Source organism: Equus przewalskii, chromosome 18, assembly GCF_037783145.1.
Source record: "Equus przewalskii isolate Varuska chromosome 18, EquPr2, whole genome shotgun sequence".
Lineage (NCBI taxonomy): Eukaryota > Metazoa > Chordata > Mammalia > Perissodactyla > Equidae > Equus > Equus przewalskii.
Genome location: NC_091848.1, coordinates 12,127,934 through 12,155,766, shown reverse-complemented (window position 1 = coordinate 12,155,766; position 27,833 = coordinate 12,127,934). Strand labels below are relative to the sequence as shown.

General features: G+C 40.4%; 1 pseudogene; it reads right to left on the bottom strand.

Moving 5' to 3' along the window:
* Window positions 1-18,361: 18,361 nt before the first annotated feature.
* Window positions 18,362-18,851, bottom strand: LOC103542549 (DNA-directed RNA polymerases I, II, and III subunit RPABC5 pseudogene; annotated as a pseudogene).
* Window positions 18,852-27,833: the final 8,982 nt, after the last annotated feature.

Sequence of the window (27,833 nt, the reverse complement as noted above, 5' to 3'; positions counted from 1 at the left end):
GGACTGATGACTAATAAAAAAAAAAGATCGACAATGACAAGTGTTAGTGAGGATATAGAGGAATTGGAACTCTCATTCACTTCTAGTGGGAATTTTGGTGCAGCTGCTTTGGAAAACAGTTTTCCAGTTCCTCAAAAAGTAAAACACAGAGTTATAGATGACCCAGCAATTCCACTCCTAGGTATATAGCCAAGAGAACTGAAAACGTACATCCACACAAAAACTTGTACATGAATGTTCATAGCGGCATTATTCATGATAGCCAAAAGTGGAAACAACCCAAATGTCCATCAGCTGATGAATGGATAAACAAAATGTGGTATATCCGTAAATAATAAATAATAATATCCAGCAACAAAGAAGAATGAAGTACTGATCTATGCTGCAATGTAAATGAATCTTGGAAAACATGTTCAGTGAAAGAAGCCAGTCACAAAAGGCCATGTATTGTATGACCCATTTATATGAAATTCCCAGAAAGACAAATGCATAGGGACAGAGAGTAGATTAGTGGTTGCTGGGGGCTGGAGGGAGGGTGGACTAGGGGGTGACTGCTAATGGGTATGCGGTTTCCCTTTGGAGTGATGAAAACATTCTGGAATTAGATAGGAGTGATGGTTGCACAACCATGTGAATATACAAAAAACTACTAAATTTTACACTTTGAAAGTGTGAGATTTATGGCATGTAACTTATATCTCAATAAAGAAATGAGAAATAAGATAGTTAAAAAAACTGTCCCACCTGAGGGAGGAGGGAGCTGGAATATTTATCTACCAGCTCCCAACAGTCATTGGCTGAAGGTTGTTCCTGGGATGTATGAGTCCCCTGGAACTTGTGACCTGACTTATATGTGGACTCAGGAGCTGGAGAGAATCTTTACAAGTGTGGCCCTTGAAAGTTGGGCCCAGACATTTTCAGGAAGTATCCATTCCAAAAGTGTGGACAGTTCCCTGTGGGCTCATGGGCAAATGCTGCTTGCCTTCTTGGGTTACACAATGTTGACTTCTTACTGCTCCTCACACAAGTCAAAAGTAGTCCCTCCCCCTGGAGGATGGAGCGTTATACAGTGGGGGCTTTCCGTGAAGTGTTTATGACTTGATTCATTTTGAGATTATCTAGTCATTTTAGCTGTGAACAATGAAAATCTGTCCTGGTTAGGATGTCTGTAATGAAAAAGATGGACAATAACAAGTGTTAGGGAGGATGTGGCGAGCTGGAACCCTCCTTTATTGCTATAAGAAGAAAATGAATTTATTGTTAAAGTCTGAGTGGCTCTGCGTCTTACTGGAAAAGCTCAGGCTCAAACAGTGGGCCGGAGCGAGAGAAGGCACGCCGTCAGAGCCGAAGCCAAAGTTATGGCACTTCCGTTTCCAAGGAAAGCACCTTCGGCAGGGCAAGCTTGAAATGGCTAAGGTCTCACACAGCAATTTCTAGATGAAGGTAGGATGAGGCAGAATTTTGAGTCCAGAACTGCCTGAATCCACAGTCGCACACTCTTTTCTTCTGCACGTTTGCAATTTCTTTATACGTAAAAGGGATACGTGATGGCAGAAAGTAACTGTGATTGAGGATGCCCCTAGGGACTTGGACCGTGTCCCTGTGTGCCAGTTGCAATTTAAATGGTGCTATTATTAAAGGTAGCCACAATCTGCAGTCATACCTGTGTCTCCAACATCTAATTGCTGAAGTTGCCAGGCAATTCTATCTGCCAGGCACAACTGGTCCACGGTGAGCATGTAAATGATTTACACCCCAGAGACGTCTCCTGGAAGCTTTTGCCCCTCCTCCATTTTGTATAACCCTCCAGCTTGAGATTTCTGGTGCCGTTCTTCTGCCTCCATTTCTAAAGCCCTTCCTTCAATTCATGCTTTGCTTTTTTTTTTTTACCACATGGCTCTGTGTGTCACCAAACCCTCCTTATTTTCACTCATTGTTGTCAAAGCCCTTTAAAAGCTAAGCTGCTCTAGAAAGAGCAGCTGTCATACTTTTTGGTCGCAGGACTCCTTAAATACTCTTAAAGATTATTGAGGATGCTGAAAAGCTTCTGTTTCTGTGGATTATTTCTATCAATATTTACTGCATTCAAAATTTAAAAAACAAAAATTTTAAAAAGTTATTAACGAATCTTAAAAAAACAATGAATGAGATTACAGGTTGACATAAATAACATGTTTTTATGAAAAACATTTTTCAAAACAAAAAACTTGTGAGAAGAGTGGCACTATTTTATGTTTTTAACAAATCTTTGGAATGTCTGGCTTAATTGAGGAAAGCTAGATTCTCCTTTGTGCCTCTGCATTTATTCTGTTGCCATACCACTCTGGAAAACTCCACCATATGCTGTGAGAGAATGAGTAGGAAAAGGCAATGACGTCTCAGCATTATTATGGAAATAATCTGACCTTGCAGATCTCCTGGAAGGAGGCTACCAACCGGGAGTTCCCAGACCGTGTGCTGAGGACTGCTGCCATTTTCGGCGCTCTTCATTCTGTGTGCATCCATCCTTCCATCTGGCACCATTTTCCTCCTGTGTGAATAACTTCCTTTGACATTTCTTGCAACATGGGTCTGTTGATAATAAGATCTTTCAGTTTTTGTATGTTTGGAAAACATCTTTATTTTGTCTAGATTTTTGAAAGATATTTTCACTGGGGTAGGAGAATTATAGGTTGACAGTATTTTCTTTCAGGATTTTAAAGGAGTTGCTCCACTGTCTTTTAGCTTACATTGTTTCTTTTTTTTAAATTGAGATATTATCGACATATAACATTATATTGGTTTTGGGTGTATAACATACTGACTTGATATTTGTATATATTGTGAAATTATTACCACAATAAGTCTAGTTAACATCCATCATCATGCATGGTAACAAATTCTTCTTTCTTATGATGAGAACTTTTAAGTTCTCATAGCTTAGCAACTTTCAACTATACAACACAGTATTATTAACTATAGTCATCATGCTGTACATTACACACCAAGACTTTATTATTTTATAACTGGAAGTTTGCACCTTTTGATCACCTTCACCCATTTCACCCACCTTCCACCCCCTGCCTCTGGCAACCAACAAACTGTTCTGTGTCTGTGAGTTCCGTTTCTAATTTTTTTAGATTCCACATATAAGTGAGATCATACGGTATTTGTCTTTCTCTGTCTGACTTATTTCACTTAGCAAGATCCATCCATGTTGTTGCAAATGGCAGGATTTCCTTCTTGTTTGTGGCTGAATAATATTCCGTTGTATATATATCACATCTTCTTTATCCATTCATCCATTGATGGACACTTAGGTTGCTGCCATGTATTGTTTGTTGCGAAGAATGCTGCAATGAACATGGGGGTGCATATATCTTTTTGAGTTAGTTTTTGTTTTGTTTTTTTGCTGAGGAAGATTCGCCCTGAACTAAATCTGTTGCCAATCTTCCTCTTTTTGCTTGAGGAAGATTTGCCCTGAGCTAACATCTATGTCAGTCTTCTTCTATTTTGTATGTGGGTTGCAGCCACACCATGGCCACCACCAAGGGGTGTAGGTCCACGCCTGGGAACTGAACTCAGGCCACTGAAGTAGAGCATGCCAAACTTAACCACTAGGCCACAGGGCCAGTCCCTTGAGTTAGTATTTTGGTTTCCTTTAGATAAATACCCAGAAGTGGAATTGCTGGATCATATAGTAGTTGTATTTTTAATTTTTTGTGGAACTTCCGTATTGTTTTCCATAATGTCTGCACCAATTCACATTCCCACCAACAGTGCACAAGGGTTCCCTTTTCTCCACATCCTCACCAACACTTGTTATTTCTTGTCTTTTTGATAATAGCCATTCTAAAAGGTGTGAGGTGATATCTTATTGTAGTTTTGATTTGCATTTCCCTGATAATGAGTGATATTGAGTACCTTTTCATGTACCAGTTGGCCATCTGTATGTCTTTTTTGGAAAAATGTCTATTCAGATCCTCTGCCCTTTTTTTTTTCTTTTTTTTTTTGGTGAGGAAGGTTGGCCCTGAGCTAACATCTTATTGCCAATCCTTCCTCTTTTTTTTTTTTTTTCGCTTGAGGAAGATTGTCCTTGAGCTGACATCTATGCCAGTCTTCTTCTATTTTATATGTGGGACACTGCCACAGCATGGCGTGACCAGCAGTGTGTAGGTCCACACCCAGGATCTAAACCCACAAACCCTGGGTCAGCGAAGCAGTGTGCCAACTTAACCACTACACCACTGGGCCAGCCCCTAAAACTTCTTTTTTTTTTTTTTAATTTTTTTAAAATTTTTTTCCTTTTTCTCCCCAAAGCCCTCCCCGCCACCCAGTACATACTTGTATATTCTTCGCTGTGGGTCCCTCCAGTTGTGGCATGTGGGATGCCACCTCAGCGTGGTTTGATGAGCAGTGCCATGTCCGCGCCCAGGATTCGAACCAACGAAACACTGGGCCGCCTGCAGTGGAGTGCGTGAACTTAACCACTCGGCCACGGGGCCAGCCCCTCTAAAACTTCTTCTTTTTAAATAATTATAGCCTAACAGGAAGTTACAAAAATATACATAGAGTCACTTATACTCTTCTCCTAGGTTCTCCCAATGGTGTAACTGTAGTGCAATATCAAATCTGGGAAAATAACGTTGGTACGATTCTGCTAACTAGGCTATAGACCTGATTTAGTTTTTACCATTTTTAACATACATTTATTTGTGTTTGTGTGTAGTTCCATGCAGTTTTATCTTATGTATAGAGTCATGTAACCACCACCGCAATCAAGATGGAAAACTGTTTCATCATCACAAAAGAACTCCCTTGTGCTACGCTTTTATATTCAACCATCTCTGTCTCCTGATAACCATTAATCCATTCTCCATTTCTGTGGTTCTGCATTTTGAGACTGTTATACAAATGGAATCATAAAGTATGTAACACCTTCAAATTTACCAGTGAAACCATCTGAACCTGGAATTTTCTTTGTGGGAAGGTTTTTAAATGCAAATTTCGTTTTTAAAAATGGATATAAGAGTATTCAGCTTATCTATTTCTTTTCGAATGGGCTTTGATCATTTGTATCTTTCAAGGAATCTGTCCATTTCATCTGATTTATGAAATTTATTATAATAAATTTGTTCACAATATTCCTTTACTATCTCTTAATGTCTGTAGGATCCGATAATTGTAATTTGTGTCTTCCCTTTCTTTCTTAATGAGTTTGGCTAGAGGTGTGCCTATTTTAAATATTTTCAGAGAACTATCTTTGGTTTCATTGATTTTACTCTACTGTTTTCATTGACATCTCTTTTTCTCTTTATGGTTTTCTTCTGCTTGCTTTGGGCTTAATTTATTCTTTTTTCTAGTTTCTTAAAGTAGAAGCTTAGATTTTTGCTTTGAAATCTTTCTCTTTTTCTAATATAAACATTTAGTTCTATAAATTTCTCTGTAAGCACTGCTTTGGCTACATGCCCCAAATTCTGATATGTTTTTGTCTTTATTTCCATTTGGTTCACAATATTTTCTAATTGTCCATTTGACATCCTCTTAGACCCATGAGTTATTTAGAAGCATGTTGTTTAATTTCCAAACATTTGGGGATTTACCAGATACCTTCCATTTTAGATTTCAACTTTAATTCTGTCGTGGTCAGAAAATTTTATATGATTTCAATTCTTTAAAAAAATTTTGTATGGCCCAGAATGTGGTCTATCTTGGTGAATGTTTCATGTCAACTTGAAAAGAATACCTACTCTGCTGTCATTGGGTAGAGTGTTCTATAAATGGACGTTAGGCGAAGTAGGTTGATAGTGTGATGCACTTCTATCTCCCTTCTGATTTTTCTGTCTACTTGTCCTGAGACAGTAGTGTTGAAATCTCTGACTATATTTGTAGAATAGTCTATTTCTCCTATCAGTTTTAACAGTTTTTGCTTCATGTATTTTGAAACTTTGTTCTTGAGTGCATACGTATTCAGAATTATGTTTTCTTGATAAATTAATGCCTTTATCATTGTATAATATTCCTCTTCATTGCTGACCACTTTGTCTGATGTTAATAGAGCCTCTATAGCTTCCTTTTGATTTGCATTTGCATGGTACGTCTTTGTCCATCCTTTTCCTTTTAGCCCATCTATGCTTTTATCTTTATTCAGTCTGACAACCTCTGCCTTTTACTTGAGGGTATTTAGACTATTTACACTTAGTGTCAGCCTTAAATCTACCATCTTTCTAGTTGCTTTCTGTTTGTCTGATCTGTTCCTAATTCATTTTTCCTTCTTTCCCTGCCTTTTAATTTGATCAATTGAGTATTTATTGTTTTTATTTAATCTTCACTATTGACTTATTAATTATACATCATAAAAAATTTTTTTGATGGTTGCCCTAAAGTTTACAGTATATATCTTTAATTTAACGCAGTGTACTTTCAAATAATATTATGGCATTTTTTTTTTTGTTATTAGTCTGCCATCAGATGAGGTTTGCACTAGAATGTCAATCAACTATTTCACTAAGCACATCGTTTAGTTCCTGACTTTTTTTCAGACCAAGACTTCTTGATGAAGTAAGTAGTATGTTGATTACATTCTTGCACAAGCTCTCTATGTCATTGTGGTCTGGTAATAAAACAGTTACTCACATTCTTGCCCCACTGGACTCGAGTATCATCTTTATCATAAATCAAATGAATATAAATGTGAGTATTAATCTTTTTCAAGGATGTCTTGGCTATTTTTGGCTCTTACATTTCCATATGCATTTTAGAATCAGCTTATCAATTTCCATTTTAAAAAATCCCTGTTGGGATATTTGATTAGAATTTAATTGAATATATAAATCAATTTGAGGAGAACTAAAACCTTTATAATATTGTCTTATAATTCATGAACATGGTATAGTAATCAGTTTATTTATGTCTTCTTTAGTTCATCTTAATAATATTTTTAAGTTTTCAGTATAGAGAAGCATTAATTCAGTGCAATAACATTTCTTGCACATTTTGTTAGATTTAATCCTAGATATTTGATATTTTTTGATGCTATTGTAAATGGCACTATTTAAATTTCGGTTTCTACTTGTTTGCTGTTTGTATATAGAAATTCCATTGAGTTTTTAATCTATTATGTATTAAACTTTACCCAGTTTAATATATGGTTTGTCTTCCCAGTTCCAGTGGTTTGTCTGTAAATTCTTTTGTATTTTCTCTGTATATAATCATGTCATACAGTTTCTTTCTTTCCAGTCCTTATGCTCTTTATTCCTTCTTGTTTCCTTATTGCATCAGCTAGGACCTCCAGTATGCTATCAAATAGGAGACACTCTTATTTCATTACTGGAATCTTACTGGAATAAGTTTTCAATAATTAATCTTTGTGATGTTTTTATAGGTTTTGTAGGTACTCTTTATTAGGTTTAGAAAATTTTCTTCTACTTGTAGTTTGCTAAGAGTATTTTTAAAAATTATGAATAAAGTTAAGTTTTATCAAATGCTTTTTCTGAATGTATAGAAGTGTTGATAGGATTTTCTCCCTTTTTTCTGTTAATGTAGTGAATCATATTGATTTATTTTCAAGTGACAAATCATGCTTGCACTTTTAGAATAACTCACCTCGTTTGTGTGTGTGTGTGTATAACTACACATATATGGTTATTCTAGAATTGCAGTGGTGGTTTATCATTTGAATAATATATATATAAAATGCATCACTGGATTTGATTTTTAATATTTTACTTAGGATTTTTTCATATATGTTCATGATAAAAATTGATCTCTACTTTCCCTTTTTTCTTATGTCCTTTTCAGAATTTTATATCAAGGTTGCACTAGCTTCATAAAATTAGTTGGGAAATGTTTTCTCTTTTTCTATTTTCCAGAAGAGTTTGTATAAGATTTTGCATAAGCAAGGAGTCCATTTGGTTTGGAAGTAGTTGACCCATCCTAGTAGCAGGAGTGGGCACAGAATCCAGGCTGCCTCATCTGATCATCTTCTGACCTTGATTGGTGCAAGTGATGGGAAGGTAGCCCAGCCAGGCTGATGAAGTGCAAGCCACAGACTTTTACTGGATGTATTGGGAAGCACACATTTTCTTTGGTACTGGAAAATGGAAGAGGAAAGTGTAATGAGATTGCCAGATATTGTTAATTTTTGAAGCTATGTGAAGGGACACTTGGGGTTCATTACCCAACTTTTCCGTTTGTTTGAAAATTTTGTAATAAAGAAAATTTTAATACGCACACAAAAAGATTGGTGATATTTTATCCTTAAACATTTGGAAGAATTTCTATGAATTCAATCTGACCCTCGAGTTTTCTTTGTGGGAAAGTTTTTTAAAAATCAGATTAAGTTTCTTTAAAAGATATATCACTATTCAGATTTTCTGGGTTTTTTCTCATTTTTTTCTCGGTGATATCAGCAAGTTGTAAATTTGATATTAGTGAAGCAAATATTTATAATTGGAGAAATGATTGCAATTCTGTATTCTCTCACAAAGCAAGAACCATGTCCTCTCCAGGACCTAACAAAGGAAGATGCTACAAGTGGATGAAGGTGGGTTACGTCTTGTTATTGAGTATATACCATAGGACTGCTTATCACATGTCAATCAGTGCAGCTGAAAACAGAGTAAACTACCAAATCTTTAGAAGAAATGAAAGAAAGATCAGAGCAACACAGGACTATTGTTAAAGCACTGTATCATTGCTTAATTGGCAGTGTTTTCTCTTTTTTAGGGATATACAAAATAGGGGTATGCTTTACAACTAATGGCTTCTTAAAATCAGTGAAATATGGTGGTGTATATGTGAAGAGTAAAAACAGAAAAATATTGTGTCTATTGGCTACTTAACAGAGTGGCCTAAAAAGAGATACCTAAAGGATGCCTAAAAAGAGAAGGTCTCTGTGGATTAGAATTGGAATTATTGGTTCCAATTCTTCACGTGTCCCTTTGGCTATTCCCTTTGCCATGTGACTTTGTACTGAGATAGTGGATATTTCCCACCCCTTGACTTTGGGCTTGATTTTCTGACCAGCTTTGGCCCATGGGCTTTTAGTGTATGTGCCTTAAGTGGAGGCCTGACCTGCACTTGAATGGCTGGGCTTGCCCTTTTGTGCTTTTGCCATCACCATGAGAAGAGGTTCCCCTGTATGGCTGCTGCCTCTTTGGCCTAGGCCTCAGAATGAGCCCATGTGGAGTAGACCTCACAGTGAGAAGTCAAGCCCAGCCAGGCTCACAGCTTGCAGCAAAGCCACCTAGCCAGGCCCAGCCCAGATCAGCCAATCCACAGCTGACTCGTAGACATACAGGCTGGCTTTTAAAGAAAATTAGTAGACTTTTTTTTTCACATTGGCACCTGAGCTAACATCTGTTGCCAATCTTCTTTCTTCTTCTTCTTCTTCTTCTTCTTCTTCTTCTTCTCCCCAAAGCCCCCCAGTACATAGTTGTATATTCTAGTTGTAGGTTCTTCTGGTTGTGCTGTGTGGGACGCTGCCTCAGCATGGCCTGATGCTAGGTCGGCACACAGGATCTGAACCAGCGAAACCCTGGGCCATGGAAGCAAAGCGTGTGAACTTAACCACTTGGCCATGGGGCCAGCCCCAGTAGCCTTTTTTTTTAGAACAGTTTTAGGTTTACATAAATACTCAGCAGAAAGTACAGAGAGGCCTCATATACTCGCCTCCCCTGTTATTAACATCTTGCATTAGCATGGTACATTTGCTGCAATTGATGAGCAAATATTGACACATTATTATGAACTAAAGTCAACAGTTTTATATTACGGTACACTCTTTGTGTTGTACATACTGGTCTGTGGATTCTGACAAATGCATAATGTCACGTATCCACTGTCGCAGTATCATACAGAATAGTTTCACTGTCCTAAAAATCCCCTGTGCTCCCCTTGTTTCTGCTTCCCCCAAGTCCCTGGCAACCACTGATCTTTTCACCGTCTTTATAGTTTTGCCTTTTCCAGATTGGCTTCTTTCACACAGCAGTTAACCTTTAAGGTTCCTCCATGTCTTTCCATGGATTGATAGCGTATTTCTTTTTACTGCTGAATAATCTTCCACTGTTTGCATGTACCACACTTTGTTGCCATTCATCAATTGAAGGTCATCGTTGTTTCCAATTTTTGGCAATTATGAATAAAGCTGCTATAAACATTTGTGTGCAGGTGTTTCTGTGGACATAAGGTTTCAACTCCTTTGGGTAAATACCTAGGAGCGTGATTGCTGGATTGTATGGTAAGTCTGCATTTATCTTTGTAAGATATGGCCGTGATTGCTGGATTGTATGGTAAGTCTGCATTTATCTTTGTAAGATATGGCCAAACGGTCTTCCACAGTGGCTGCACCATTTTGCATTTCCAGCAGCAATGAAGGAAAGTTCCTGTTGTTCCACATCCTCATCAGGGTTTGGTATTGTTGGTGATTTGGCTTTTAGCCATACTAATACACGTGTGGTGGTATCTCATTGTTGTTTTAATTTGCATTTCCCTAAAGACATAAGATGTTGAGCATCTTTTCATATGCTTGTTCATCATCTGTTTATCTTCTTTGGTGAGGTGTCCAGATCTTTGCCCACTTTTAAATTGGGTTGTTTGTTTTCTTATTGTTGACATTTAAGAGTTGTTTGTATGTTTTGGATACAAGTCCTTTATCAGATAGGTACTTGGCAAATATTTCCTCCCAGTCTGCAGCTTGTATTTTCATTCTCTCCATAGAGTATTTTACAGAGCAGAAGTTTTTAATATTAATGAAGAACAACTTCTCAGTGTTTTCTTTTGTGAATTGTTTTTTTTGGTATTAAATCTAAAAACTCATTGCCAAATCCAAGGTCGTCTGGGTTTTTGAAACCACTGAATTGTGAGTGATTTGTCACACAGTATTATTGTTATAATGGCTAAAATTGATACATAATCCTTTAAATTTATTCAAAGCACAAAATCCAATTCAAATCATCTCTTCCCATGCAAACATTTCTAGAAAGGCAGCTAATGATTCTGCTTATTATAGTTCAAAACAATCACTTCACGTCTTGAAAGCCTAGGAGGTGAGAGAGGGTTAACATGTTTCACAGCTCTGACTGTGCCCCAGCTCTCCACTTCTGGAGGTCACCAGAACCGCTTCTGCATTTGCCCTTAGGTGATAGTGACGTTTTCCTGTTGCTAAACCTGAATCAGCTATCCTGCCCAAGTTTCTAACCACTATCAGCTTTGTAGTTTGCTGATTTCCTGCTGTTAACCCCCAAACGATTTCTTTACACTTTCCCCATCCTACCCCACAACAGGGCATTTATTCTGAAATGTGGTAACATCCTCTCTTCTAAGATGGAGTCATAATCTTTGATGTTTGTTTAAATTTCAGTTACTCTTATGGCTGATTTGGAATATAGAAAAGACCAGAACTGGTTAATATTTCCAGCAAATTGTTATTGAACTCGCTGTACTCCAAAAATAAAGTCCCTGACTATTAGGGTTGACAGGCAGTTCACCCAGATGGAATGAAAACACATGTCTAACACACTTTTCAGGCATTTATGACACCAGCACATGAGGAAAATGCTCTGAAAATAAGGCTGCTCTCCATGCAATGATATGGAAAGACTCTGCAAGACATACTATTAAGTACAAAGAGTAAGATACAGAATAGAGGATATGGTGTGTGCTTTTTGGGTAAAAACAAAGGTCAGGGGAGAAGGAGGGAGTGAAAATAAGAATCTATATTTGTACTTTATTGTACATGTATTAAGAAACTCTGGAAGGATAGCTACAGGAAACAGGGTGGAGTGGGAGGGAGAAACTGGGCTGATGCAAGGCTAAGAGGGAGCTTTTATAATTTTTTATTTTTGAACATGTGAATATAATTAAAAAATTAAACTTAAAAAAGAGACAGAGAAGAAAAAGCAAATGTTCTTGAAGGCCCCTGAAATACAGCAGCTGTAAGTTCCCAGGTGGGACTCTTGATTTCCTCCCTCCTGTCTCTCCTGGCTGTGTGGCTCCATCAGGCAGACAGAGTCCATCTCCTCTGTGGGTTTTCAGTTTCTCTCTCAAGCTTGCTTTTCCTCTCAAGTGCACGCATGTTCTCAATCTCACTCTGAACAAGTTTAAGTGTTCCAGACAAAAGGGGGCTCTTTTCATCCTGCTATCCCTTGGTCACTTCCCTCTTCTCACCACTTCCCATTCATTTACTCTTGAACTCCCTGCCGGCTGGCTCTGTCCCAGCCTCTGATGAAATTGCTCTTGCGTGCCCTATGCTGATCCCATTTTGCAAAGCCCAGTGCACTTCCTTGTTGCATTTGACTCCACTATTAGTAGCCTGGCCTTTGACTCTCTGTCCCTTGGCTTTGATGACAGCCTCCTTGATGGGCTCCTCCTTCTCTGCCTCCTCTGAAATGGCGATGTCTCCGGGGTCCAACCTTACCTCACTGCTCATCTCTCTCTTTGCTTCCTGTTGTTAATGTTACCCAGTTACATGATTTCATCCACTAGGTGTTGGTTGATGTGATGTCTCCAAAAATCAGGGGTCTAATGCTGTCCTTCCTCTCAACCTTTACATGATTATATCAATGGCCTACTGGACATTCCCATCCGGACGTCCTATCTCAAACATAACATGCTTGAAACGGCACTATCTTGCCCTACCTTCCAAACTAGGAGCTCTTCTAAAGACCCACTGTTTTCTTTTGGTTTATTTAGTTGCTGAGGCCAGAAACCTGGAATCATCTCAGACTTTGTCTTCTCTCTCCTACACAATCTTTCTTTGCATTCTTTGTCTTATTAGCCATTCTCCATCTACCCCATCTCAACCCTTCATACCACCTCCCTCATCCAGGCCTGAGATCATAGAGCCTTGAGCCAATTGGGAAGCAGAATGGCAGTTGAGAGACCTTTTAAATACTTCAGTAAGTAAAGGGACAGTTTTGAAGTGGAATGAATAGAATTTGGTGACTTATTATACGTGGGGACTGGGGATGACTGACTTTCTAGTTGGGCCATTTGTGACTTGAGATCAGTAAGGGCACATCCCTACAGGGAGGGAGGGTGAAGTTCCACTTGAGACGTGCTGATATTGAAGTGACCATGGGACTTAGGCCAGAATGAGAATCAAGGCCACGACAGAAGATTTAGGGTTACATTTGGAGCCAAGGAAATAAATGTAATCTCCTGAGGGAGTGTATAATGAGCGGGAACCAAGGGAGGAATTTTGGGAGCCCCAACATTTAAGAGGCAGATAGAGGAGCAGAAGTGGCCAGAAGCTGAGAAGAACTAGGAGAAAGCCATATCCTGGATGCTGAGGGGAGAGAGAGGTTTGAGAAGCGGGGAGGTGGGAGGTTGGTGGCTGACGGTGATGAATGTTGCCGAGATAAAGCAGAATGAAGGCTAGAAAGAGACTATTTGGCTTAGCAGTTGGGAGAGGTTGTACTTACTCAAATACCTTACTATCTGGGGGACTCTGCCTCTCACTAAAAAGCTGAGAGAGAAGGATAAAAAGTTCTTCTCCCTGACACCCGGGTGAGAGGCCAAACCCATAACCCAAGCTCAGCCAGAGGATGCTCCCACCCAGGACCTTGAGTCTTGAAAAAGTGATGCAACACTAGGGCAGTCAGATCAAGCAAGCAGCGGTGTGGGAGGATTCAACAGCAGTGAAGGCCTGAGTAGCCTGTTCTGGCGGCTGAGTCCTAGGCTGCTAGATATTTCTTGGTTCCTTCCTATTTTCCAAGCATACTCTTCCCGCCTTCCCTTCAATCTTGGGAGCCATTCAACATCCTTCCCATACAGCCCATTTCTGTCTTCTCTAGCCAGAGTTGGTTCAGTTCTTTACAACCAGAACTCTGAGACATACGGAGATCTCAGCAGCAATAATTTCAGAAGAATGTTGGGTATAGAAATTAGCTTGCAGTAGGTTAAACTGAAGTGGAGGATAAGAATTCTTAAAAAGGACAGGGAGGGGGCTGGCCCCGTGGCCGAGTGGCTAAGTTCGCGCGCTCCGCTGCAGGCGGCCCAGTGTTTCGTCAGTTCGAATCCTGGGTGCGGACATGGCACTGCTCGTCAGGCCATGCTGAGGCGGCATCCCACATGCCACAACTAGAAGGACCCACAACTAAGAATATGCAACTATGTACTGGGGGCCTTTGGGGAGAAAAAGGAAAAAAATAAAATCTTTTAAAAAAAAAGGACAGGGAGTCAAGGAAGGGATGAAGATACTTGAGAGAGAAGCAAAGTGGACAAAAGTTAATTGTTAGAAAAAGGAGGTCTGAGCACATTTGTAGACTGAAGGGCAGAAACCAGTAGAAGAAGCCACTGGAATAAAGTCCTTTCTTACCTTGACATTTAAGGTCTCCTACAATATGATTCCCATCTGACTTTCTAGACTCAATCCCCAGTACTCCCGATGCTTAGGACAATTGAGACACTTAACATTTTGCACAATACCCCATTGTCTTTGTTTGTTTGTTTTTACTCAGGATATAGCCTTGGCCTGGAATATTTCCACAGATCATCCTATTAGTCTCATGGACCAATGAGATACCATCTCAAAGCCTTCTTCTCATCCCTTGATTGAGTGTGATTCCCTCTGACTTTAAAATTCTCAAAGCACCTTGTAGCTCTCTTATCATCTCTAATCAGATTATGCCCTTGAATTAGAGTTACTTGTGTATAGTCTTATTTCTCCTTTCTAGTGTGAGCTTCACAGCTGGGATTGTTTTCCCTGCTGCACTCACATAGCACAAGGACTCACACAGAGGAGGTGCTCAGCAAATACGAGTTGAATTCCCAGTGAAGGGAACAGAAACATTCTTAACAGGGATTGAGGTACAATGGTCGAGAGTTCTCAGGAAATTATTCATCTAGCCAGGAATCCATCCTCAGTGGATAATGGCGGCTGTCTTCATCCAATGTTAGACCGGGGAGATGAGGAAATGGAGCTGCACTCGGAGTTCCAGTCTGAGGGCAACCTCACACTCGTCTGTGTAGTTGTCTTTCCCATTCAGGATGGGATTAATAGTCCATGCAACGAAAATGAAGGAACTGCTACTACACACAATATGGATCCCACAATGTTGAAACGTCCAACACAAAAGAGTATGTAAGATGATTCCATTTACATGAAGTTAAAAACAGGCAAAACGAATCGCCGGTGTCAAAGGGAGCATGGTAGGGAGGCGTTCTGGCGTTCTGCTTCTTGGTGTGGCTGATGTCATGTGGGTGTGTTCACTTGGTGATAATTCACTGAGCCATACACTTAGGATTTGTGCACTTCCCATTAGGTATGTCACGCTTTATTTTAAAAGTTTATCTTAAAATATTTGCTGTGCATTTCTTAACTAATTATCCAATTAAGCTGTTCTAGCAGCAGAACATTAAAAGGCAGCAGGAAGTTGGTCACACACAACACTAAAGCAAATCACGTCCTTTTGCTCAGTTCTTGGCTGCCTCCATCTGCAGAGGGATCTTATGTTGCTACATGAGGGACTGAGTTTTACAGCACAAATCCACTTGGAAAAAAAAATCCCTTAATTACATGTTATATCAAGAAAAAAACAGCCAACAGGAAGGAAACGGAATTGTTCTCAGCAGCACAGAACAATGTGTTGGGTTGCTTCCTCTTTGTAACATGGGAGGTGGGGGGAGAGTAAACAAAATGAGCATCCTGGTAGATTTTATTTTAAGCAGGTTTAATTTTAACCATGATAAGCACAAGATACTTAAGAGAAAAATGGAATGCTTATCTCATATTGTCCCAGATGAGAAGGCTCTGTGCTGGGAGCCTCGATCACAAAGAGGCCCAAGGAGTTATTCTTCTGTTTCTTTCCTTTCTACTCAAGCAGTTAGCAGTTACTTTTCACTGGGATTTGTAAACTCCCGGAGGGCAGTATTCCCAATTTTGGAAAGCATATGTTGATGGTAAAAAAGAAACCCAGGGAATGAGCGATGGCAGCTATAAAATCCTTGCTTGCTGGGTAAGCGCTGTCATCGGTCTTCTCTTTTCGCCTCCCGATCTTGCCTCCATGATCTCTCTCTCAAAGCCCCACAGCACCAACGTTTTGTCTTGATGTTAGGTAAGTTTCAGCTTTGTAGTCGCCTTATCGGCCACCAGGCTGGAATCTTTCGGGTGGCAGAGCCTGCAGCTCTTAGGGCAGAAGATGGGTCTCCCTCGGCATCGGTTTGCTCGCACGGGCAGAGGCCGGCTGCTCGCCCTGTCCCTGGACTGGGAGCTGTTGGGAGCAGGGGCCACAGGTTGCTGATGTTCGTATTTTCATTGTTTGGTACATAGTAGGGGCTCGGTGAGTGCTGGCTGAATGAAAACAAGAAGGCACGGTCGATCAGCTCTCCCAGATGCGAGAGTCTTCAGACGACCTGCCTGCTGAGCGCTGCACAAGTCTGTAATGGCCTCCCGAAAAGGTGGACTAGGTCTCTCGGGGCATCCAGCTGGCATGCCTTCTGTCTCTGCTGCGCACCGCCCTCCTCTCAGTCTGTCTAGGCTGGAATAAAGAATGGGAGGTGGCAATGGGGACGAAAATTTGAGCTTCTTCCCGAGTAGTTGGCTCCCCTGAGATAGGGAGGTGATCTGTTGCTAATGGTGGCTTGGCATTGATGCAGCCTTTAAAACAAACGTTCCACGCTCCCCTCCAACGCTGTTATTTAACAAGTAACTTTGGTTGGAGACTGAAGAAAATACCAGACATCTTCAGAGTCCTTGCATATGCTGTTTTAAGAAATAAAATTTGCAATCTATTCTTTGCAAAGAGACTAAGCTGGGAGTAGGGTGGAAGGTGAGGCAGAAGAAAGTATATAGGAATTTGAGAAGTGGAGAACTCTGAGAGTTCTTTTAATAAAGGCCAGTGACAAAAAAAAAGTCATTAAGAATAAGGGTTTCAATCTTGTAAACCTTGCAGATTATATGCAACTAGAGAGTTGGGATGGCGATGCGACCTGTCTTACTTTGTGCAGCATCCAACAGCTGTTACAGACATGCAGTCTGGCCGATATGGTATAGACACGCTATATAAATGCAGGCCAGTTTCTGCATACTCATTGCTCTTGTCCTCAGCTGTAGACTAATTTGCTTGTTAGTGATCTTTACTTTTTCTTTCCCACAGTTGCAAGAGGTGAAGATGTGGAAAAGTTAATCATAAGATCTTCCTCTTCTAATCCCCTGCAATGTTGATCATCCAACACACTGTAATGTGAATCTTTGTCTGTAACATGAAATTTGCATATACTCAGTCAAAGGTTAACATAAGTCCACATTCTCAGCTTGAAGTTGAAGAGCAGAAATACAAGTCAAAATCATAAGCTGGTCAATGATTTGTTCTGGAAAAATGTTGTCTGTGGTTTCACACTATCTTCTTTTTCCAGATCATCAGTTTTGCATATTCTAAGTTCAAGGTTCAAGGGTATGAGCCCATTTATTGAATACCTTGTGCCACCTCAGTGAACACACAGATGCACATCACACACGTCAAGGTTTAGAAGGATATATATGAGTTTTAACAGTGATTGTCCCTGGAGGGTAGGTTTGGAGGTTTTCTCTTTCCTTATTTTTGCTTTTAAATATTTTCTGAGTTTTCTGTAACAAGAAAAGATTTTACAATTATTTTAAAACAACAGGAGGGGAGTTGTGGGTATGTTAGAAATATTCAGAGAATTCCATGGTCCAGTAGCCACATCATTCTCCTTCCCTCTAGACTGGCCCCCATCAGCCCATTTCCATGTGGTTAGTGTCATCTAAGATGCAAATCCGATGGTGGCACTGCCCTGCTTTGAGTCAGTTCCCTCCAAAGGTGCTTTCAGTGTCACTCTTCACACTTACCATCCTGTGTAAGTCAGTCATCTTTCAGTTCCAAGTGACAGAAACCTCACTCAAAATAGCTTATGAAAAAATGAGGAATTTGTTCGCTCCTGTAACTGAAAAGTCCCACATTGGCTTCAGGCAGGACAAGATCTAGGAGGTCACAGACGCATTAATGCCCTGTCTTTCCTGGTTCTGTTTTTTTCACGTTGGTTTTCTTTTTAGACAGCCTGTGTCCATGTGGAGGCAACAGAGCCGTGGGCATCTCCAGGCCCACACGGTCCTTAGAAGTGAGGCGGTGAGGAAGTAATGAAGTGAGAGGGCTTGGACTAGCCTGGGTTGGGTCATGCGCTCTTTCTGGGGCTAGTCACCCCAGAATGGAACGAGGAAGACTACGGAAGGGGAAGAAGTGTTCCCCGAAGGAAGGGATTCTAGGCAAACCATACCTGCTGCCTATAACCCTCTCTAGACTCATCTCTCTTCCTCCCTCTTTTTTTTTTTTTTTTTTTTTTTTGTGGTTCTGCAAAGACCTTTACTGGATGGTTCCTTCCAGACAGGGAGGACACATGCCCACACGGCAGTGGCCTGGCATTGCTCCCAGCTCTGCTACCTCAATGGAAAGAACTCTGGGGAAGACACTGACTGCCCGTGGTCAGCACGGGTCCAGCAGTCACTTCTCCAGGGGCGCATAATTGAGCAGCCATTCAGTCAAGTGCACATGGGCCAGCAGCATGCAATGGCTGCAGATGCACTTTGGGCCCAGCGCATCCAGGGCAGCCCCCTTGATGTACTGAGCCTGCAGCAGCCCCAGGCAGGCCTCCAACTTGTTGCAGATGATCGTGCCACAAGTGAAGCAGCGCACCAGGATGATGATGGCAGTGCTGGCCAGTTCTACGGGCTGTCCAATCATCGGCCACATTCCACAATTCTCCAGACTCATCTCTTTTCCAGCTGCACCTGAACTATTTTCAGATCCAGGAACACGCCAGACTCACTCTGTTGGCTCTTATTTTGCATGTCTCGCTGCATTGGCCCAAAATAACCTTCTTCTCTTCTTTACTGAGCCAACTCACCCTTCAAGATCTAGTTCATGTTACTTCTATGGGATGTCTCTCCCAATGCTCCCTATCTGGGCTGGTTATTCATTTATGTGATCCCATAGGCACGCCACAGATACATCACACTGCACTCTGTGCAACTGTTTGCAGAAGTACTTGTCTCTCTCTCACTAAACTAGCTCTGAGTTCAGTGCACAACACATGGCATATAGTACTTGCCCCACAAATGTTTGTTGAATGACTAAAAGATAACCTCAGTGTGAACAATATCTTGCCCTGCTTCCTCCATTTAAGAAATTCCTAGAGGGCGGAGCAAAATGGCGGGGTGAGCTGGCCCGGGATTCTCTCCCCTCCAAAATACAACAAAAGATTGGAAGAACTGAATTTCAGAGGATAAACATAATGCCAGCTCGTTAGAGACCTACAATACCAAGAAGGCGGAGATCATAACCCTTGCTTACACCCTCGGAGGCACTGGAACGGTAGAGAGAACAGTGCTCCCTCCCCTAGAGTCTGCGATCGCTGCCACGCGGGTTGGGAAGGAGCCGGGGAGGGGCCGCGTGACCCGGCGATCATCCAGGACTCCTGCCGCTGATTCAGTGGAGACCCGCTGACAGGGGGACAGCTTCCCTCCGTGGGGACCCTATAAATCAAGGGCCTCGGGAGACCAGAGAACAGAACTGATCTGAACCCAGACCGGCGTGTGTGAGTAACAGCCCCTCCCCCCCAGCAAAGCCAGTGGGCGCAGCCATCTTGCCCGAAGGCGGAGAGCTAACACGCCGCTCTCGACCCCCATCTAGTGGCGACAGGCTGTAACTGCAACTGAATTCTACCACCATGAGAAAAAACCGCTCCTCTACCATCCAGCAATTTATAAAAGCCCCAGACCAGAAGGAAAACAATAAAAACACAGAATTAAGTCCTGAGGACTTGGAATTAGGTAAAGTAAGTGATAATGAATTCGGAGCAGCTATAATAAAAAAACTCAATGAGGTAGAGAGAAAGATAGAGAAACAAGCCGAGTTCTGGAGTTACTTCACAAAAGAGATTGAAATCATAAAGAAGAATCAAACAGAATTACTTGAGATGAAAAACACAATGGACCAGATAAAACAGAATACAGATTCCCTGAATGCCCGTGTAGACAACATAGAGGAGCAAATTACCATAATCGAGGACAGACAGGCTGAATGGCGCCAGACAGAGGAAGAAAGAGAACTAAGAATTAAAAAAAATGAGGAATATCTCCGAGAGATAATGGATTCAATGAGGAGTAAGAACATAAGGATCATAGGAATTCCCGAGAATATGGAAAAGGAAAATGGAGCAGAAAGTGTGCTTAACGAAATTATTGAAGAGAACTTCCCAAATCTAGGGATCAACGGAGAAATGTGTGTAGGGGAGGGTTTTAGATCTCCTAGATTTGTCAATGTAAAAAGACCCACCTCAAGGCACATAATAGTAAAGTTGGCAAATAGGAATGATAAGGAAAGAATACTCAGGGAAGTAAGAAAAAAAAAGAGAATAACCTATAAAGGAGCCCCTATCAGACTGTCAGCGGATTTCTCTACAGAAACCCTACAAGCTAGGAGAGAATGAAGTGATATATTCAAAGCTTTAAAGGATAAAAACCTTCAGCCAAGAATACTCTATCCAGCAAGAATTTCCTTCAGATATGAGGGAGAAATTAAATCTTTTCCAGACAAACAAAAGTTAAGGGAATTTGTAACTAAAAGCCCTCCATTACAAGAAATCCTCAAGAAGGCTCTCATACTTGAAAAAAGAAAAAAGGGAGAAAGGGGACACAATCCACAGACTAGGGAGACCGATGGATAGAACCAGAACAGGATAGCAAATATTCAACTATAGCATTAGGGTAAAAATAAGGAAACTACCAAAACAAGGATGATCTTAGCACTCTAACTACAAATTAATAAGACGAGTTGGAATAAAAAATGAAAATAATTATTTAGGAGGGGAAGAGCAAAGGGTCTAAATCAGTACTGGTCGACTGAGTAAGAGACCACCAGAGAATAGACTATATTATACACGAGATTCTAAATACAAACTTCAAGGTAGACACTAAAATAAAGTACAGAACAGAGTCACAAATCATAGATAAGGAAAAATCTAAGAAACCCAGCATAAGAAATTGCAGTATTAAATGGGTAATCTAAAGCACACAGGAAAAGAAACACAGGAAAACAAGATAATGAGTGACAGATTGACAGCATTAAGTCCACATGCATCAATAATCACTCTCAATGTGAACGGATTGAACTCTCCAATAAAAAGACACAGAGTGGCAAAATGGATTAAAGAACAAGATCCAACAATTTGTTGCCTCCAGGAAACACACCTCAGCCCCAAGGACAAACACAGACTCAGGGTGAAGGGGTGGAGGACAATACTTCAAGCAAACAGCAAGGAAAAAAAGGCAGGTGTTGCAATTCTCATATCAGACCAAGTGGATTTCAAAATAAGACAGGTAAAGAGAGACACACAGGGACAATATATAATGATCAAAGGGACACTTCATCAAGAAGAAATAACGCTTATAAATATCTATGCACCCAACACAGGAGCACCCAGATTCATAAAGCAACTATTAACAGACCTAAAGGAAGATGTTAAAAACAACACAATAATAGTAGGGGACCTCAACACCCCACTCACATCAATGGACAGATCATCCAGACAGAAAATCAACAAGGAAATAGTGGAGCTAAATGAAAAACTAAAACAATTGGACTTAATAGACATATATAGATCACTCCACCCTGAAGGAGCTGAATGCACATTCTTCTCAAGTGCACATGGAACATTCTCTAGGATAGACCATATGTTGGGAAACAAGGCAAGCCTCTACAAATTTAAAAAAAATTGAAATAATAACAAGCATCTTCTCAGATCATAGTGCTATAAGGCTAGAAATTAATTACAAGAAAAAAGCTGAGAAAGGCACAAAGATGTGGAGACTAAACAACACACTACTGAACAAGCAATGGATCATTGAAGAAATTAAAGAAGAAATCAAAAAATACCTGGAAACAAATGAAAATGATAGCATGCCATACCAACTCATATGGGATACAGCAAAAGCTGTATAAAGAGGAAAATTCATCGCAATACAGGCACATCTTAACAAACAAGAAAAATCCCAAATAAGCAACCTTAAAGCACACCTAACTGAACTAGAGAAAAAAGAACAAATGAAGCCCAAAGTCAGCAGAAGGAGAGAAATAATAAAAATCTGAGCAGAAATAAATACTATTGAAACAAAAAAGGCAGTAGAAAGGATCAATGAGACAAAGAGTTGGTTTTTTGAGAAGATAAATAAAATTGACAAACCACTAGCCAGACTTACAAAGAAAAAAAGGGAGAAAGCTCAAATAAACAAAATCAGAAATGAAAGAGGAGAAATAACAACAGACTCTGCAGAAATACAACAGATTATAAGAGAATACTACAAAAAACTATATGCCAACAGAATGGATAACCTAGAGGAAATGGATAAATTCTTGGACTCCTACAATCTCCCAAAGCTCACTCAAGAAGAGGCAGACAATTTGAACAGACCAATCACAAGGAAAGAGATTGAAACAGCAATCAAAAACATCCCAAAGAATAAAACCCCAGGACCAGATGGCTTTCCTGGGGAATTCTACCAAACTTTCAGAGAGGATTTAATACCTATCCTTTTCAAGCTATTCCAAAAAATTAGGGAAGATGGAACACTTCCTAACACATTCTATGAGGCCAACATCACGCTGATACCAAAACCTGACAAGGACACCACGATAAAAGAGAACTACAGGCCAATATCACTGATGAACATAGATGCAAAAATTCTAAACAAAATTTTGGCAACCAGAATTCAGCAATTCATCAAAAGAATCATACATCATGATCAGGTGGGATTCATACCAGGGACACAGGGATGGTTCAACATCTGCAAATCAATCAACGTGATACACCACATCAACAAACTGAGGAATAAAAACCACATGATCATCTCAATAGATGCAGAGAAGGCATTTGACAAGATCCAACAGCCATTTATGATAAAAACTCTGAACAAAATGGGCATAGGAGGAAACTACCTCAACATAATAAAGGCCATATACGACAAACCCATACCCAACATCATACTCAATGGGCAAAAACTGAACCCCATCCCCCTGAAAACAGGAACGAGACAAGGATGCCCTGTATCACCACTCTTATTTAACATAGTACTGGAGGTCCTGGCCAGAGCAATCAGGCAAGAAAAAGGAATAAAAGGAATCCAAATAGGGAGGGAAGAAGTGAAACTCTCGCTGTTTGCAGATGACATGATCTTATATATAGAAAACCCCAAAGAATCGATTGGAAAACTCTTAGAAGTAATCAACAACTACAGCAAAGTTGCAGGGTATAAAATCAATTTGCATAAATCAGTAGCATTTCTATACTCCAGTAATGAACCAACAGAAAAAGAACTCAAGAATACAATACCATTCACAATCGCAACAAAAAGAATAAAATACCTTGGGGTAAATTTAACTAAGGAAGTGAAGGACCTATATAATGAAAATTACAAGGCCTTTCTGAGAGAATTGGATGACGACATAAGGAGATGGAAAGACATTCCATGTACATGCATTGGAAGAATAAACATAGTTAAAATGACCGTTCTACCTAAAGCAATCTACAGATTCAACGCCATCCCAATCAGAATCCCAATGACATTCTTTACAGAATTAGAACAAAGAATCCTAAAATTCATATGGGGCAACCAAAGACCCCGAATTTCTAAAGCAATCCTGAGAAAAAAGAACAAAACGGGAGGCCTCACAATCCCTGACTTCAAAACATACTACAAAGCTACAGTAATCAAAACAGCATGGTACTGGTACAAAAACAGGTGCACAGATCAATGGAACAGAATTGAAAGCCCAGAAATAAAACCACACATCTATGGACAGCTTATCTTTGACAAAGGAGCTGAGGGCATACAATGGAGAAAAGAAAGTCTTTTCAACAAATGGTGCTGGGAAAACTGGAAAGCCACAAGTAAAAGAATGAAAATTGACCATTCTTTTTCACCATTCACCAAAATAAACTCAAAATGGATTAAAGACCTAAAGGTGAGACCTGAAACCATAAGGCTTCTGGAAGAAAACGTAGGCAGTACACTCTTTGACATCAGTATTAAAAGGATCTTTTCGGACACCATGCCTTCTCAGAGAAGGGAAACAATAGAAAGAATAAACAAATGGGACTTCATCAGATTAAAGAGCTTCTTCAAGACAAATGAAGACAGGATTGAAACAAAAAAACAACCCACTAAATGGGAAAAAATATTTCCAAGTCATATATCTGACAAAGGCTTAGTATCCTTAATATATAAAGAACTCTCGCAACTCAACCACAAAACATCAAACAACCCAATCAAAAAATGGGCTGGAGACATGAACAGACATTTCTCCAAAGAAGATATACTGATGGCCAATAGGCACATGAAAAGATGCTCATCATCGCTGATCATCAGGGAAATGCAAATCAAAACTACACTAAGATATCACCTTACACCCATTAGAATGACAAAAATATCTAAAACTAATAGCAACAAATGTTGGAGAGGTTGCGGAGAAAAAGGAACCCTTATACACTGCTGGTGGGAATGCAAACTGGTGCAGCCACTATGGAAAACAGTATGGAGATTCCTCAAAAAACTAAAAATAGAACTACCATACGATCCAGCCATCCCACTACTGGGTGTTTATCCAAAGAGCCTGAAGTCAGCAATCCCAAAACTCCTGTGCACCCCAATGTTTATTGCAGCACTGTTTACAATAGCCAAGACGTGGAAGCAACCTAAGTGCCCATCAACAGACGAATGGATAAAGAAGATGTGGTACATATATACAATGGAATACTACTCAGCTGCAAAACAGAACAAAATCATTCCATTTGCAATAACATGGATGGACCTTGAGAGAATTATGTTAAGTGAAATAAGCCAGCGAGAGAAAGATAATCTGTGTATGACTCCACTCATATGAGGAATTTAAAACTATGGACCAAGAACAGTTTAGTGGATACCAGGGGAAAGGTGGGGTGGGGGGTGGGCACAAAGGGTGAAGTGGTGCACCTACAACATGACTGACAAACATTAATGTACAATTGAAATTTCACAAGATTGTAACCTATCAATAACTCAATAAAAAAAATATGAAATTTAAAAAAAAAAGAAATTCCTTAAAAAATCCTGAATTTTTGTTTAGGAGTAAGATATGATCTATTTTATTATTTTTATTTTGGTTTTTCTCCCCAAATCTCCCCAATACATAGTTGTATATTTTAGTTGTGAGTCCTTCTAGTTGTGGCATGTGGGATGCCGCCCCAATGTAGCCTGATGAGCGGTGCCATGTCCGTGCCCAGGATCCGAACCTGTGAAACCCTGGGCCACCGAAGTGGAGTGTGCAAACTTAACCACTCAGCCACAGGGCTGGCCCTGGTATGATCTATTATAAATCAAACCTTACACAACACATATAACTTATTAAATATGTTAGTGGAGTCAACGTGAGATGTGAACAATATGGAATACTAAATTATGCTAAATTGAATATCATTGGCCTTTGAATATGATGTTATAGTCCTATCTGAAATATTAGTGGATCTGATTAGCTAGGTCAGAGGTTCTTAACCTAGAGTTAAGATCTGCAAGGGATTTAAGGATAGAATTCAGAGGATATATGAACTTAGGTAGAAAAAAATTGCTTTATTTTCCACAGACTGTAGCTGAAATTGAGTATTCCTTTGATTATAAATGCAGACAGCAATCCAGAATTGTGTTAGGCAGTAACTGTGACTTTGCCAATAGGAGAAATCAGGTATTTTCATATCACATTACAGCTGTTGCAGACATGTCAATATATGGTTTATGCTACTTCAGTGTCACAGCAGTCACTCAACTCCCCGCTGGGTCTGGTCACTAAATGAACACATACATTACTCTGGCGCACATTTACAAATTTTGATAACTCACACTTCAATATAATTGGTTTCCTTTGTAATCCCATGCTTCTTGTTTTCTGCACTTAAAAACATTATCATGACAAAGGCGCCAGGGCACAAAAAGGTTGAAGTGATCCAGGTGTTCGCTTAAAATGAACCAAGACCAAAGCATGATGCTCTGACTCCAGACAAACAGCCTGCCCTACCTCCTTTCTAACGCCATGCTGAGAACAGAGATCACAGGCCTTTGGGACAATCCTCAGAGGACAAACCTAGGAAAAGATGTCCTCTCACAGACTGAAAATTCTATCTGGATAGAAAAGCCATGTGACTTCTTTAAGTTTCAAAGGGTCTCTGGGCTAGGTTGGAAAAGTGGAGTAAATGCATTTGGACCTACTAAAAACCTCACAAACAAATGCTGCCGACATTGGTTTAAGAGGTTGCCAAAGAAGACAAATTCATTTCTTTGTATAGCTATCTGCACAGATATCCACTAGAGCAGGACTTTGGTTATCAAAACTTGTAGAACATGCTCGACAAGGTCGTAAGATCCTTTCTAATAATGTCTGGCGACAAGGATGTGTCAAAGAGGTAAACTCCTCATGGGAATTGTTGTTCTCTAGGAATCTCTCTTTGGTTTATTGGTCTTGGTTCCAATAGAAAACAGATGGTTCTTAAAGTACGATCCTTTGAGGAGAGCTGTAGGAAGGTGTGGGTGTAGGGGGCCAGAGAGGAAGCGCAGCAGCTCCAGCAGCTCCAGGCCAGGAGCGGCAGAGCTGACGTCACCTCTGGGCCAGAAAGGAAGCCAACAGGGAGTGGCAACTTGAAAGTGGGAAACGGAAGTTTGGAAGTGGTGACCTTTGACCGCTGAGGGAGCCCCACTGGGAGAGAACCAAGGGAAGATGCCATGACCGTCCTCACATCTCTTGCCCAGACACTCCTTGGCCAAACCCACCCAGAAGTCAGGAGGCAAAGGCCCCACTGCTGTGGTCCACTCATCAGTCTCATGGGCAGAGAGCAGAGCGGAGCTGAAGGGGTAGAGAGCCAGCACATCCGGCAAATCCCTACCTTAGCACTCATCACACTATCTGACGGTCCAAGAGGGCACAACTGTATTTTTTTCTTCATGGCTATGCCTAGTAAAGTTCTGGCACGTAGTTAAGTGCTCAGCATTACTCAACAATTTAACAAAGAACTGAAATATTGCTGCAACAAAGAGTAATAACAAACTACAGCACACAGTTAGGAACTATTTACTTTCAGACAGAGCGGACATTTAAAAGGCTACGGAAATAATGGAGCATGACTGAGCAGTAAGTTCTGTTCTGTAGACCAGATAGATACACGTCACAGCTTTAGGATATAGTTAAGTACAGCCGATCTTCACTATTCGTGGATTCCGTATTTGCGAATTTGCCTTCATGGTCATGCATAGAGAGAAAATTTGACTTGCCCAACATATTTGCTCCCAGTTGACGCTGAATAAGGTGACAAGCTGCTTTCCTGCTCAGCTCTTGTAAACAAGTGTCCTTTGCTCAATTTAGTGTTTTTGCATTTTTCTTGGGGATTTCACTGCTTAAAATGTCCCCCAAATGTAGTGCTGAAGTGCTGTCTGGTGTTCCTGAAGTAGAAGAAGGCAGTGACGTGCCTCCGGGAGAAGAAACATGTGTTGGATGAGCAGCAGCCAGGGACGAGGCCACAGGGCTGCCGACCAAGAGGTCAACGTCAGTAAATCAGCAAAACAGAAAGACACCTGAAACAAGTCTATGGCTTGACTGGTTGTCGAAAATGGACCAGAGGCTCAGAGATCAGCCCTGTATTTCCCCTCGGAGCAATGATTCAGTACTCATTAATTGCGTGTTGGTGGTGACTTTATAGAGCCCTACCACCATGAATAACGACAATCAACTGTACTTGCTGTTTTCCAGTTCCTAATAAAGATTCAAACAAGCAAAGTCAATTTATAAAAGATACAAGATGATTTTTCTGTAATCAGCAGC